The sequence below is a fragment of the Lonchura striata genome, chromosome 5 (genome assembly GCF_046129695.1).
Source record: "Lonchura striata isolate bLonStr1 chromosome 5, bLonStr1.mat, whole genome shotgun sequence".
In the NCBI taxonomy this organism is placed as follows: Eukaryota; Metazoa; Chordata; class Aves; order Passeriformes; family Estrildidae; genus Lonchura; species Lonchura striata.
The window spans coordinates 6042531-6055297 of record NC_134607.1 but is presented as its reverse complement, the minus strand read 5'-3'; the positions used below and the strand labels follow the sequence as shown (position 1 = coordinate 6055297).

The 12767-nt window shown below is 42.4% G+C and overlaps 1 protein-coding gene across 5 annotated transcripts in view; it reads right to left on the bottom strand.

Moving 5' to 3' along the window:
- Nucleotides 1-12767, bottom strand: part of LOC110470362 (fatty acyl-CoA reductase 1) — a 133586-nt gene that overhangs the window by 82762 nt on the left and 38057 nt on the right. Inside the window, exon 1 of one of the 5 annotated variants that reach the window (XM_021529909.3) lies at nucleotides 1479-1589. The exons of the other annotated variants lie outside the window; for them this stretch is intronic. The gene's annotated coding sequence lies outside the window, so the exon portion shown is untranslated. Of the gene's footprint in view, nucleotides 1-1478; nucleotides 1590-12767 lie in introns of those variants that run through there. 5 annotated transcript variants of the gene reach the window in all.

Genomic DNA, 12767 nt, shown 5'->3' with positions numbered 1-12767 from the left:
CACATGGAGGAAAAAAGGAGCAGAGAAGATCTGCTCTGGTGATTTCATTCTTCTATAGTGTTCATCGAGTGCCCAGTAATTCAGGCTGGAATATGGATGCACCTGGGTTTGGGGCATTCCCTCTGACATAACAGGAACACTGTAAAGCAAGAAACTTCCAAAAAAACCATATGCAAAACAATTTTAGTTGCTGCCCAGTTATGAGAAAATCTTTGTTCTTAGCTGCTCAAAGAAACTGAAAACAGCTGTTGGAGTTGCTGAAGATGCTGAGCAATTGCTGAGCAAAGTTGTTATGACAATGGACAAAATCCAACTGCATCTTGCAGGCTGGAGCTGTGGCAGGGAGGTCTGGGCTGGGTATCAGGCAAAGGTTATTCCCACAGAGGGTGCTGGGGCACTGCCCAGGCTCCCCAGGGAATGGGCACAGCCCCAAGGCTGCCAGAGCTCCAGGAGAGTTTGGACAAGGATCTCAGGGATGCCCAGGGTGGGGTTGTTGGGGTGTCTGTGCAGAGCTGGAACTGGATGGTCCTTGTGGGTCCCTTCCCACTCTGGGTACTCTACAATTCCATAGTCTAAGGAGGGGCTCCAGAGAAAACTGAAGGAGGAACAAAGCTGGAGTGAGAAGCAGAGGACAGGGCACTGCTGAAGAGCAGTTGAACACAGCAGCTGTGCCTGCAGAAAGCTGTGAGCAGAGCGTGCAGAATGCCACGGGGCAGGAGGAGAGCAAAGGAGAGGCTGACTACGAGGGCAGCCAGAGCTTGCTGAGCACTAAAAGCAGCTCGTGGGTTAAGGGAGGACAAGTAAAGGCACTGACCTATGAGGAGTCTTCAGAAAAGAAAAGCCATTTTCTGTGCACTTGAAATACTGATTTTCTAATTGTACCAGAATAACTAGTTAAAGAGCCTGTCCTGCAAAGTTAATAACCTCAAAGGATATCATTAGGCACCCAGCTTCTAAGCATGTTAGATCACTCTGGAGGCATGAAAATGGAACAGGGTGATAGCATGACTCATGACTTTCCACTATTAGGTATGACAATTCAGTAGCTGTACAGGCTGAGACTCACATAACTTCCTTCTTCCAAATCCAAATCTGAAAGAGCCAAAATTGCCAGTGCAGCTGCACACTGTGTGAACTGGTTTGTCCATTCATTCCCCAAAACCACAGTTAGTTACTTTACATAGGTAACAACAGAAATCACTGTTAAAGTGCAACCTACATTTCATCATCACCTGAAACAGGATTTCCTCACTTTTTCTGGTTAATGTGCCACAGACAGAATTACACTTCAAGCCATCTTAAAGAAACACCTTATCTGCAGCTCTTCCTACCCAAAGAGGCTCTTGGTATTCCCAGAAAGCTGGTACACAAACAGACTGCATCTAACTTAAGAGTGGCAAAATAAAAAAATCTGTATATCTTAAAAACAGCATTAAAGCACACTGACATCAGAATGATGTTTCCTTCATATCACTCACACGGCATCAAATCTGTTCTTCGGCTGCCTCTCTCTTCAGTGAGGGATGATGGGATGAATCTGGCTTAGCTTGCTGTGCAGAATTAAGCACTGATACTGCACTAAGTCCAGGGAGGGGGCAGGAAGCATGGAAGGGTGAGAAACGCAGGACACAGGCTGGGGAGACACATAACAGACACAAAGTAAGTGGCTAACAGCATTCACCTGGAAACGAGATTAATTAGATTTAAAAAGCCTGACATTTACTGCCAGTGAAGCTGCTCTGGAGGCACCAAACTCCTCACAGAGCTAAGCTACAGGCAGGTCTAGGAACACTTCTGATTGAATAAATCCAGCTAATCCAAGCCTAGACTTACAGGCCTTCTAATTCAAAAGTCAGAAAGGCATCTAGTCTGAAATAGAATTTGCTGGATAACCACTGCCAGAACCTGTACAAGCCTCAGAATGTCTTCACTTGCACTGATAAACCAGGCTTTTTCTCTGTCACCAACTATATACTAAAAATACTGGTTTTAATATTTTGGCACTGTTAAGGGAACATTTTTCCTTTAAGGCCTGGTTTATTTATGGTTTTATATGGGAATAGTTACGCAGGAAGCTCTTTGAAAATCCTGATACAATATAAATATTTAATCCTTAAGTAAATCCATTGGACCTTGCTCCTCTGTTCTCAAGCTTTGAACAGAAATTACAGTGTTCTGTTGTAATTCCTGAGAAAACAAAGGAGCTCCTCCACAGGCCAGGTGTTTAGCAAGCACATTCAAAGACAGCAATACACACTGACATGAGCAGAGGTGACACCCACACACAGACGGCTGTGGGACTCAGGGGGTGATAGCTGGAGTCAGAATTCACTGCAAAGGTTTGGGTGGCAGCAGCATGTTTAAGTCAGTGAGGTATTGCTTTTAGAACTACTTTCAGACACACAAAAAAAATAGCTTTTAAAGAAATACTTTAAATGTTAGAAAGCTTAAAAATTGACTTATTTCATAACGGTGCAATATTGACCATTTCAATGTCATCTGGGCATATATTCTCAATCTTCCATTGAGCTTTTCTACTCCAAGCATCACTACACAGTAAAATACTCATTATTTCATTAAAATAATCTCCTTGCTCTGTCTAGAAAGGGATAGAATTAGGATAAAAACCTATGACATGCCTATCACTTCTAATTATTTAATAGCTGGGTGCTTTTTGTATTTCTCATTGATTGAATTAGACCAGTAGAAGTAACTTTATGAAGTTTTCCATTCTCAAAATACACCGATTTCTCCAATGTGGAAATCAGAGCTATTAAACATGGTGATCTGATGTACTCTTTCCAAACTTGTCTGTGCAAAGGAACATCTGTTCAGGCAGGGGGCAGCTTCCCAAATTTGCTCATCAGTCTGGCTGCCCTAACAGCTACGTTGCCATCTGCCACCTGCCACCAAAGCTGCCAATGACCAGGAAGTTGATGAGGGAAAATATTTCCTTAACTTACAGCCACTCATGGACAATTCTCAACTGTAACTGCAAATATTGGTCTCTGTACCTTCTTTCCCAGTCCCAGATGGTAAAAGACACAAAAGCTGAAAAATCCTGGCTCCGATGCAGACACTGGCGAAGGATTGCTCCAAGGGCTCAGGCCCTAACTCTGAGCCATCTGACCATCCTGTCACCAGCAGAGACACCTCCACATTTTATCACAACAGCCTGGAAAAAGGAGGCGTGGATTTGCCTATTTTCAATTGCAACAGTCATTTAATTGGGAGAGGACTTGAAATCTTTGTTGCCCAAGACATCTTATGTGGCACGGAAGGTGCTACCTCCTGCTCTTCATCAACAGAATGAGGCAACACCTTCATCTCCCCCCTTGGTCCAGGGGCCTTCCCTCCATGCACATCTTTGACTGCTCCTGCCAGAGGATGCACTTGTTTTGCACACCAGCAGCTGCACTCTTCAGAAATCTGATGTCACTCCAAGTGACTGAATTCCTGCTATTCTCTGCCATGAATCTCTGCCATCCCTCCCAGAGCAGGGTAAGGCACATCCACATCACTGCATGGGAGTGACCATCCTGTTGACCACTGGGTCACTGGCCAGTTTTAAAGTCTTTCACATAAATACAAATTAACTCACTTGCTGCTGGCAGCCCTGCCTCCTCTTGTGGGAATCCAGGGCTTCCCTCTGGCTGCCCTGGCAGGTCTGGGACCCTGGCAGGGGTCAGGAACCCCCCTGGACAGAGCCCCCAGAGACACTGTCTGTGATCTCTGTCCATGGAAAAGAGTTTTCCATCTTACAGGATGAATTACAAGCTCTGAGTGTTTGATATAAGTAATAATTAAGTGTGGCACAGGTGCAAAAGCAAAATTTTAGGATTCTAGATGAGGGGTCCAAATGGGACAAGATGGAGGAAATTGGGTGTGCCTTGTCCTTTTTCTCCTTCTCCATGCCCTCCATGTGTCACTGGGGTGTTGGCATTTTTCTGTTGGTTCAGGCTGGGGACACACTGTCCAACGTAGGTGACAGATACTGGCACGTTATTGTAAATCCAGCCCAGGGAGTTTCTGGTATTTAATGTTTGTAACATCCCACTGAGGGCAGAGCCCCACACGCTGCCCTGCAGGACAGAGCTGGGCAGGGCAGCAGAACATGTTAAACAGAATAAACAACCTGGAAACCAGCACAGACCAATTATGGCTTCTGCTTTGGCAGCGGGGCTGACAGACAGAGACTTTCTACAATTTCAGGATCATCAATACCTCAGATTCTGACAGCCTCTGACTGCATACCTGTAACCTTCCTCCTTCTCTCCCAACTAATAGGCCTTTTTTAGCTGCTTCAGCTCAAAACATGGTGGGGTGTGGAGCAGAAGTAGCAGGAAGCACCCAGGAGTTCCGAGTGACTGCAGAGCTAAGAAGGAAAACACAAAGCTCCCTGGCAGTGAACAATGAATATTCTAAAATATTTCTAGATTAGAGGAAGAAAGGAAAAAGAGTCATGAAAGCTGACCTTGCTTCTTCAACTGAATCAGCAGACTGCAGCTAGAGAGGAGGGGCATGTTTGTTTTCAAAACAATAAAACACAACAAGACATTATTCTGCAACTACCATTCTTAACAGCACCCTTCACACAATGCTCTTCTGTCACACACTAAAATTAGATCCTTTGTTTTTACTAATAAATAACAAAAACACCAGCGTAAGAAAACAACAAAACAACCCAAAAAAAAAAACCTTCTTCCCACAACAAAACAAAAATGCCCAAAGGCAATCCCAATATTGTCAGTGCTCTAAAAACACGATACACCCACCAAAGCAAAGCAGATGTGTATACCAAACTCATCTGTAGCATCCAAACCACCAGCCAAGGGGAGACACCCTGAAATCACCCTGAAGCAGAGAGGACTGCAGGGATAACCTGGTCTAGCTGTGAGCAAGCTGCTTCCAGCATCAGGAATGCTAAAATCCTCTCCAGACAGCACTGCTCCTTTAACCCACATGTCAGCTGACACTCTGGATGTCCCTTGGAAGCTCTCAGCTCACACCACGCTCCTGTGCTGCCAGACTAAAGTGCCTCACAGATGTGCCCTTAGCTGGCATAACCTCTTAGCCCTCTATTTTTTTTTTTTTTTTTTAACATCTCCATCTAACAGCAACCTCCTTGCAAAAGGGAAAGACAGCACCAGCAAAAGTAACAAGCTTGGAGTTCATCCTGCTGCTCGCCCCAAGCCAAGCAGAGCAGTGGATTTGAATGCTGGGACAGGCATTTTGGATCTGCATAAAGAAGAACCCCAAGTGTCAAGAAAAGAGACTTGAAAGAGAGAACAAAAATAAAAGCATGTGCAACATTTAGGGCTGGAGAAGACTTAAGAACTGTGGGCAGTACCTTCCTATTTTGACCATTTTACATTCAGGGAAACAGGCCTTTGCAACACAGAGACAATTTCTCTTCCTCACCAGGAAGACTTTGGATAGATGAAGCTGTTACTGTATGAAGGGTTCAAATCAGAATTCACACCTCGGCCATTTCCTGTGCCTACCTGTTGATTGTCAGCTTGTCCTATTCACCAGCAACACCAAAGAGCAGAGTTCTGTAAAGACAACTTAAAAAAAACCATTAACACACACCAAAAACCACCCCAAAACTTGTCAGATTCTGCCAGGAACCTGTCAGACCAATAAGGGGAGGGGGGAGGATGCTTCCTCCTCTTTGCATTGTCAGAAAATATTTTGTCAGCAATTCAGAGAAAGTTTAAATAACGAAACTTCCTTCTGCTTTGTCACAACTTAGTTTGAATCAATGTTCTGACGAAGAAGAGTGTGTGACTACAGGAGTAAATTCTGCTTCCTTGAAGTCCTTCCACATGGGTACCATGGCAATGAGATAGCAACCTAAGATTCTCCCAAGGAGAACAAATGTAGCTTGGTTAGGAATGCAACCAGGAGAAAAGATCAAATCCATAGCTTTACTATCATTAGAAATTGCCAAACAACAGAGTTTTACTCGGTGCTGGTACATAAAGGGTTTTGAAAAACATGAAATTTCCTTTCTCAAAGTCTATGATATTTTTAGATAAATCTATTAGAATTTTTTTTCATAACAAAATGCAAGGTAGAAGGCTTGTTTCATTTCTGGAATATATACTTACGAGAAATTTTCTTATCCTAAAGCCCGCATTCCAGTTGGCAGCAGCGTGATAAGTTAGTATGTTAAACCTAAGAATGTCTACTGTCTCATCAAGGGCATGGTGACAAGAGGCAGTAAAGCTTTCATTGCAGGTCAGCCCTCATCCTGAGCTGTCCCAAACTTGATCCACCTGGAATCAGCTATCTCAGCTATTTTGTCTAATCTAGATGGATACAATCTGATTTTGGCTACAGAGACTAAAGTGCTTTGTACCCACTGCAAACCAAAACTTCACCAAAACTGACCTAGGACTTTCTCGCTAGTTTGATTCCTTTAACAGGAACCAGCACTCTGCTGACAAGAGAGCAGGAGCAATCCCAAGCAAAAGTGAGGAGGAGACGAAGTTTTGCAAGAAAAAAGGGTGTAGGAGCAGGAAGGCATCTGGGATGCACTTTGTAATGAAACATCACTGAGGTGCAGGAAGTGAGACATATGCTCCAATTCCCAGCTGGCTGACAAATGTCCTTCCAGCCCTGAGGCTTAGGGCTCTCCAAAAGTAGCTGGCTGACAATATAGGAAGTTCTCCTAAGGTGAGGAGAATTTTTCCAGGACTGACCAAAGACTAGAACTGATGCTCCTTATTACTAGAGTCTTGATTTAATGCAAAACCTGGGTGATGTGCTTACTAATGCAGCCACTGCATTGTCCTGGTGTAGAAGGAAGACAGCCCAACACGTAACGCTCCCACAAGACTTGGTATCTGCTCCTCAAGCAGAAATTGAGAGGCAAACCAGAGAAAATCTTAGTCACAATCTCACTTGCAAATCCAGGATAGACAAGCAACTGGAATTGTCACTGCTGTCTCTATAAAATGAACAGATATATGTCATAGGTTTAGTACTTCAGGGTGATAAGAAGACTTTCAAAAGGATAGGGAACCATTACTGTTTTATTTCAAAACTTAGAAAGTCAAACTGCTTTGCTTTAAGTATCATCACTTGAGGAGAGGTGGGCTGACAGCCTGGGCAGTTTAACCAGAACAGTTTTCCTCCTCAAATTCACAGGCCAGTAATTTTTCCTCTCTGACTTTTCAGACAACACTGAATTCTAATGGCAAATAATCCTTACCCAACAACTGCACCCTCACCTCTGTTATCTGCCCTGTGACAATCTGTTTTCTTTCATGTTTCAAAATACTGTAGAAAACAAACTAGTCCCTGCTTAGGAAAGAAAAAGAGAAAGAACTTAGAAGGAGTTTCTTTTTGTTCTGTCCAGCTCCTGCCTGCACGGCAGACAAAATTCAGGAGCATAACTGGGGAATCTGGCCCCAAATGAGGGACAGAAATGTTTCCAGTCATCTGCATCTGAGTTGAAATATGTTCCACTCCTCAGATGGGTGTGAAAAATCAAAATGTGGACTAACTGCTCGGGTTCTAGCTTCTCTCTCCCAATCCACAAAGGAATGCAGCCTCTTTGTTTATCTCCAGGCTTTTCTCACCTGCCAGTCCATGTCTTGTGGTGTAGCAAGGTGGAAGGCACTTAACCAATGCACTATTATCTGCAATCTCTGCAAAATGCTATCAAGAGCCGGCCTCTCCCTTTCTGCATCTCCCGTGTTAATACAACATTTTGTTAACCAGTGGAAAATTTAGAAACTGTCTGTACAACTGCTTGTGCTATTTTAGCTTATTGGAATAACAAGCTTATATTACATCTGTGCCTTCAAAACCAGTTTAAGACCGCAGAGACTCCAAAGATGCAACAATTTAAATAATAATTTTAAAAACACTCTTCACTCCAAGAATATTAAGTATCATTAATACAGACTCAGTGACATTTCCTGTTGGACATAAACAACCAGAGAAAAGAACAAGACTCCCCTCTGGAACAAGATGAAGTGTTACAGGTACCTATCTACAGACACTTGTTTTGCCTTTTACATGGCAGCCCACGAGTGCACACGCCACAGAAGAAACTCATTTTTGTGTATCCTTCACCAACAGGGATGTTGAAAGATGAACTATCTGCTCCCAGTTGTTACATTGTTCAAATTCTCTTAGCCTCCTACAAGAAAAGGCTAGGAGAACTGGGATTGTTCAGCCTGGAGAAGGCTTTGGGGTGACCTCAGTGGAACCTTGTGGAACCTGAAGGAGACTGCAGGAATAGATGGAGAGAGACTATTGACAAGGGCCTGAAGTGACAGGACAAGGGGGAATGGCTTCACAATGACAGAGATTAAGTTTAGATTAGACAGTAAGAAAAAATTCTTCCCTGTGAGGGTGATGAGGCCTTTGAAGAGAAGCTGAGGCTGCCCCATCCCTGGAAACATTCAAGGCCAGGTTGGCGGGGCTTGGAGAACCTGGTTTAGTGGAAGGTGCCCCTGCCCATGGCAGGGGATTGGAACAAAATCATCTTAAAGGTCTTTTCCAACCTAAACCATTCTATGATTCCTTGATTCCATATCCAGTACCTGAGAACCATCTGCTGAGTAAAGCAGATGGCTGGCTAGAGACCCTCGGAATAATACAACAGTTCTCCCAGCAGGGCTCTCCTCACTTGGCATACAGGACTCCACAACCTAGATTTGGTAACAAGAGCAGCATTTCCCCAGGAGGCTGCTGGAAGCAGGTTCCCTTGTTGCATTGCTTCTCTATGCCATCACACCTTCGACACAAACCTGTCCAAACCCTGCACATTACATGAGCAAGGGAATGATTGTGACACTGTTCTCAAAAGCTCCAAAGAGGCACAGAGAGTACTCCAGAGCTCACCTGCAGTTCATGTAACTTGTTTGGTCTGCACGGATCTTGCAGTCTTTGTTACATCCTCCAGTGTTTCACAGGCACCCCAAATTATGTTAGGAACTTTGCCTTATCATGGGTGTGTGCTGCTGCACCCACAGGATGTGGACAGACAAAGGCAATTTTTTTTTTTCCAAGTAGTCCCAAGGTGGGCTGAATCCATGCATCAGCATTTTTGTAATGTAGTTTATAGTGCACTGGCCAGTGAAGACATCCTTGTCTTGCTGGTGTGCAAGGATGAGCAATTTCTTTCTGACAGCTACATCGAGATCACTTTGTCTCTTCATGGAAAAGCAAGATAAACCCCTGTGTCACATAAGGATTGTAGTTACTATTCAAGAGCTGCCTTGGGGCTCTTGCCTCAAGGAACAGCTGTTCCCTCACCCTCGCAGGCCTCTGTACTGCAGAACTCACCTGGCAAAAGGAAGGCTCTGTGGCATGGAAAATGTAAGCAACCAGCACATCAAAGATGCAGGATTACTTTTTTGAGGCCAATACAATGTCTGTGATGACAGCAGCTGATAAAGCAAGAGTGGTAAAACCATCGGTAGCAAGCAGTGATTCTTACAGAAGGGCGGAGGATGATGAGATGAAATGTTTATCACTTTGTAATTGCTGTTGCCTGACATCAGGATGGAAATAAGGGTGGAAGAATGTATTACAGGTATCTGATACAAGATGCATAGCCCTTCCCACTTTACAGCCCCAACAAACTTAATTTTTAATTACAGTCTTACTACCAGATTGATCGGATTGGAGAGGAAGAAGAAAAAGAGTTGGCGGGCAGAGGATTTTATACTAACACATATCTACTGATACTTTACAAAAAAAGGACAGAGGAAACAACAGGAAAGCTGTCACTTGTGTTTTGCAAAAGTGGACAGTGTTCATTAAATATAAAGGTGCTTTTTCTAAATGAGGACCTTTAACTTGTAGCTCCTTCTTGGAAGAAACAGAAACAACGTACAGCTCCAACCTTGTTGCTACTAGATTTTTCACTGAGTTAAGAAGTTCCCCTTGGTATTCCCAGTTTGGGATTCTGCAGGCATTTGGGCTTCAGTGGCCAAAAGGTGCAATTCTCAGTCTAAGAATCCATACAAATCTAAATAAAAAAAAAAAGAGGTCACATCGTAGCTGGCAAAAACAACAACCCAGTGTTGATAAATATCAGAGAAACAGTTAATCTGTTAATTATCATTAATGAACAGATTAACCATTCTGTTAATCTATTTCAGAAAGTTTACCTGCTTGGTTGAGAAAGCTACCGAAAACCTGTTTTCCAATTCACATCACTAAATTGCAGCCATGGGCCCAGAACTCATTATTTAAATCAACACAAAGCAATGAAACAGTTCTTGATCAAAAAAAGCCCAACTGTTTAAAGCAGTACCTGGAAGGAAGGAAATTCTGACAGTGAAGGTATGCATATATACATAACTGGAAGAAAATATATTCCAATTAGCTCTACTTAAGACATTATGGCAGGAACAATAATTTATGTATGTCAGTTTTGTAATTCATTATGTCTACCTATCTGACACACCCAGTGTAACAGAGTATCACTTGAACTTGGATAATAAGCACTTGAACTTTTATAATAAGGTACCTAGGGGAAAAAACAACACAAACATACCTCTAAATATCATGCATGTATTTGTAATCTTCTTTTGCTGATGGGAAAACATGCACGGAAATGAAAAATCTGTTTCAATATTTGCTATTAAAATATTTAAAAAGAGGCACAAGCTAGCAATCTATAATACATCAGCTTCAGCTTATTTTAGGATATTGGAGTGGAGGGGGAAACAAAGGAAAAACTTCTTGTATATCTCATTTATGGAAAATGTGGCATTACATAAAAAGCCAATCACATCAGAATTCCTTATATTTCTCAGATACCTTGAAATGCTTCTAGGAAGCCACATTAAGTTATTTTTAAGAAAGACTTATGACTTGTTAAAAACTACTAATTAAGCTTGCTACTCTCATCCATGGTATTTCTATGAAACATCTTCAAACAGCATTGAGCAAATGCCTCCAGCTATCCCTGTCTGGCTGCTGTGTAGCTTTCATCTTTCCAGCACCTCCGGAAAAGGAACTTAGTCTTTCTCCAAAGTTTAAAAAGCCCTCACTCATCTTCCCTTCCCACAGGTGGATAGGTGATGGAAACAGTCAAATTCTTACCATCTCCAGCTCATGGATTTGTTAGGTGCACATACTGCACGTGAATGACAATAAAACTCCAAGCAGTAGCACTTGACCTGCCAAACCAGTGGCTTTGATACAAGGAGAGCACGGAAAGGAGCAGGTGCTCAGTTTTCTCTGCTGGAAATCACTCTTTGCATAGTTTACAATAAACTTCTTCTCAGCCTGACACTATCAAATGAGCAGGCAAGAAACACTATTCTTTCCAAACATCTCTGTTCTGGTTTCCTGCCACTGATCCAGGTCCCCGATTGTGGCCCCAGACAGACTCCTGTGGGGTCTATAAACCACTGCCAAAAGCTGCAGGTTGAAGAGACAGATATATTGTAATACAGGTAATATACTGGAATATCCACAAAGATACTGTAATTTCCACAAATAAAAAAAGGTTCAGAAACACTGCTTATGCCAATTCCACCAGTTTACTGCTTGGGAAAGGAAGGGGTTCATCCTGTGCACCACACCAGGTGCTGAGACTGGAAAGCAGGGAGAGTAACATCAGGTCCCAAGCTGAAGATTTTACAGATGCTGGTACCTTCTGCTGTTTTTCTTCCCATCCTAGCTTGGGGCACTATGAAAACACATAAAACAGTCAGCAAATTAAGCAGATGACAAGTCTTGCTACTTATCTGAATTTTCCGTGTCTTTGCCCTTAGGTTTGATGTTGTAATTCAAGATTGCTCTCATGTTACCACTCCTATATACTCTTATCTAAACCTAGCCTCATCCCTTGAAGCTTTCACTTTGGCATTTATTAATAAATAAAAAATAGTCTATTTTTTTCTATATTGGTAGATAGACAGCTTAAAGAAAAATATAAAATCAAAGAGTTCAAGATGAAAGAAAAACTCCGAGAAAGTCAAACATATAGCTACTATTAAACATAAACACAAGTCATCTTTTTAGGGTCTCAGAGAGAGGTCACAACAACCTTGATGTATTTGTACCACTGAGACACAAGAGGAAGTTCCTGTGGTGTTACTGCTGTCACAAGTGGTCTACTTCTCTTTGAGCCTGTCATGCTGGGATGCTGCATACACATTAAGAACTATGGCTTCCCACCAGAAAGGTAAAATACCATGTCTGTTAGAAGTCAAGGCAGTTATTACTACGTAATGCTTGGTTAAAAAAGAAAGAAAGAAAGAAAGAAAGAAAGAAAGAAATTTCCTTCTTTCCTTTTCCCTTCTGCAGTGAAAATTCTTTAAATAAATAAAATGTTTCAGGAAACGTATGACATACAAAAAATACAGAACAAACCCAAATGAAAAAAGGTATATGCACCTTTTCTGGTTCATTCACCTTTGACTTTGCAGCAAGTACATTTCCATCCCTGAGATCTGCTAGAGGGCAGAACATGTGAGAGGATAATGGGACAATTAAAGTTTTATCAGGATTTTAAAGAAGAGAGACCAAGTAGTATGCATGAAAGAAGACAAAAGCAGTAAGTCAGCCTGAACACAGTCATGATTGTACCATGGTTAAGAGGTGCATTTATCACTAATTCCAAAGATCATTAATTTTAACAACTGTTCAACTCAGCCAAAATCCTTTAGAGTTAAAAAAAGGTTAGTGCCCTGGCAGGAATGTAAAAAAAAAAAAAACCCACCTTCCATCCTCTTACAGGTGCTAGACAAATCAGGAAAGAGGTGCAATTCTTATATGCAGGGCAC